Source organism: Orycteropus afer, unplaced genomic scaffold, assembly GCF_000298275.1.
Source record: "Orycteropus afer afer isolate SDZICR_OR568_19922 unplaced genomic scaffold, OryAfe1.0 scaffold00020, whole genome shotgun sequence".
Lineage (NCBI taxonomy): Eukaryota > Metazoa > Chordata > Mammalia > Tubulidentata > Orycteropodidae > Orycteropus > Orycteropus afer.
Genome location: NW_006921607.1, coordinates 15,328,739 through 15,332,179, shown reverse-complemented (window position 1 = coordinate 15,332,179; position 3,441 = coordinate 15,328,739).

Here is a 3,441-nt window from a genome sequence, read left to right as displayed (position 1 = left end):
GTCAGACCCGACTCATATCGACCCCTCCTTGGGTTTCCCAGGCAGTATCACTACAGAAGTAGATTGCCCAACCTTCCTCCCAAGGAGTGGCTGGTGGGTTTGAACCTCCAGCCTTCTGGTTAGCAGTCAAGTGCCTAAGGCACTAGGCTACCAGAGCTCCTATTAGTGTGATAGAATTGTTATAATTAATGAATCAATATTTTTCTCTAAATTTTATTTTGTTGTTGCTGTTGAAAATATACACAGCAAAACATACACCAATTCAACAGTTTTACATGTACAATTTAGTGACATTGATTACATTTTTGGAGTTGTGCAACCTTTCTCACCCTTCTTTTCTGACTTATTCCTCCCTCATTGACATAAACTCACTGTCCGTTAAGGTTCCTATCTAATCTTTCAAGTTGCTGTTGTCAATTTGATCCTAAAAAAAGATAGTTCTTAAAAGGGCATGATACTGGAGGTAGACTTTTTTTTTTTGTTTTGCTAGTTAAGCTAAATATCATTCATTTTAAGATGACAGGGGGATTTTTTTTTTTTTTTAATTGTGATTTGGGTGAAAATTTACAGAGCAAATGCACTTTCCATACAGCAGTTCACATACACTTTGTCTCATGACATTGACTACAATTTACCACAATGCAACAGCTCCCCTCCCACTTCCTCCCAATAGTTACCTCTTCCCTGTGTCCTTCCCTCCATGCACTCCTGCCCCCTGAGCTGTCTCCCTGTGCATACACAGCCCTTCTGTCTCCCATGATCGTTCTCTCCAAGGCGTGTATCTACCTCAGGTAAATGTTCAACTCCTATGCTTGTCTTTTGTTTGGCTGGAAGCCACAAGTGTGGGTTCAATTCCAGATCTGAAGGGCAGCTAGAGGCCATAGTCTCAGTGGTTCCACCAGGCTCTATCAGACCTGCAAACCTGGTTCGACAGGGGGAATTTTTGCTTTCAGGTTTAAAGATTGCCTCAGGGAAATAATTTTAGAGGATCATCTACCTCCATGGTCTGGAGAGTCTAGAGTTCATGAGACTTTGAAATTCTGTTCTGCATTTTCCCCTTTTTGATCAGGATTCTTCTATGGAATCTTTCATCAAAATGTTCAGTAAAATCTGGGACAAACTTTGGGAAGCATAGTTTGCCCTTAGGAAGAGTGTGGTTGAAAATAGGTTATGGCCACACAAAGAGCTAGGGAAATTGCCTGGTGTGTTCTTAATGCTTTACTGAAAATAGCTGCATGTTATCTAATGTAAATTAAAGGTTGGGGTCCTGGTATTATTTTGTAGCCATTTTGTGGCTATGACTCAGGGCTGCATAGTCATAAGTTACAGCTGGACCACCAAGTAGCCAGGTGGTCCAACTCCAGAACCAATCCTGTAACCCTTCAATTATGTATGCATCCCAATCATGGTCCTTTCCTCACTTTTATAGTCCCACCTGCAACAATGATGAGCTGATCTGCCACCAATCATGGTTTTGTGATGATTTCTTTTATTTTCTATCATATATAGTTAGCTCCATGGCTGTGACTCAGTGGACTCCATTTGGCTTTCTGTACTGGGTACATGCTGGTGGCTTCTCTCATTCTGGATGATTGTCTTTGTCCTGTCTAAAACTTAATAAAAGGACATCTATAGAACATGTTTGAATCTGGGCTCTTTTTACCCTAGCACAGTTATGAAATCCCTGCTCTGCAAATATATGATGATAAATATTACCAACAATTCATCAAAATTGAAATATCTTTATTCACATTTAAGGAGCTCTGGTGGCACAGTGATTGAGGCATTTGACTGCTAACCAGAAGACTGGTGGTTCAAACCCACCAGCCACTCTGTGGAAGGAAGACTGGGAAGTCTACTTCCATAAAGATTTACCACCTCGGAAACCCAATGGGGGTTGCTATGAGTCAGAATCGACTTGATGGCAGTGTTTTTTTTTTTTTTTAATTCACATTTATTAATTTGACTTTTTTCTTGGGGTTGGGTGGAGTTGTTTTCTATTTTGGATACATATGTATTTATGATACATACTTAGGGAGTACCTACCTGCAAACAGTTGGTGGTTTGAGTTCACTCAGAGATGCCATGGAAGAAAGGCCTTGTTTTTATACCACTTTGGCCATAAACTTGAGTCTCTTCTGCTTGTGTTTTAGAGTTCTTGTTTGATTTTCAGACAAGACACATTTCAGTTCATGAATTGCAAATAAAGTTTATGAGCTAGTACACAAATGCACACAAAAAACCACCAAAATGTTCCGTAATGGTCACGAGCACCATCCAGTGCTGGTCTCAGGGCAGAGGAGGCAGTTGTTCATGGAGGCAATTAGCCATACATTCCCTATTCTCCTATTCTTGACTCTCCTTCATCCAGGTAAAAAGAAACAAATTTAGGGTCTTGAATGGCCACTTGGAAGCTTCTAAGAAGCACTACACAACAAACTATGAGGTACAGCAGGAACACTAAACAGATTATTAGGCCAATTAACTGGGGTATGTCATGAAATCATGACCCTAAATGTGGAACCAAATTCCATGAGGTGTTTGGTTATACACAGCAGCCTCAATAGAGACTCTTTTTTTTTTTTTTTTGAATATGTCCATCACACAACTTTTGCCAGTTCATCTGTTTTACAGGCATGCTACTTATTGACAGCAATTCCAGTAACTGGCTGTGCAGTCCTACACTTAATGAGATTTTTCCATTACCATTATCCCCTTCTTTCTCCCACCCTATCACCTCTAATAACCATAATAAACTTTAGTCTCTATACAGTTGCCTTTTCTTGTCTTTTTATATAAGTGAGGTCATACAATATTTGTCCTTTTGTGATTGGTTTATTTCACTCAGCGTGTGTTCAATCTCTATTCATACTGTAGCAGGTATCAAGATTTCATTTCTCCTAATGGCTGAGTAGGATTGCATTGCATGTATGTACCACATTTTGTTTATCCACTCATCTGTTCGTGAACATTCAGGTTGTTTCCACCTTTTGGCTATCGTAAATAGTGCTGCAATGAACACTGGTGTACAAGTCTCTGTTTAAGTCTCTATTTTCAGGTCTTCTGGGTATATACCTAGGAGTGGCAATGCTAGGTCACATGGTAGTTCTACTTTTAGTTTTTAGAAGAACTGCCACACTATTTTCCAAAGTGGGTATACCATTTTGTTTCCCACTAGTAATGGATAAGTCTTCCAATTTCTCCACATCCTTGCCAATATTTATTTTCTGTTTTGTTTCATTTTAGGCATACTAAATGCATTGCCCTGGAGTCAGATCCGACTCATAGCAACCCCTTCTTGGGTTTCTGAGGTGGTATCACTACGGAAGTAGATTGCCCAACCTTCCTTCTGAGGAGTGGCTGGTGAGTTTGAACCGCCAGACTTCTGGTTGGCAGTCAAGTGCCTTAGGCACTATGCCACCAGAGCTCCCATACTAGTAG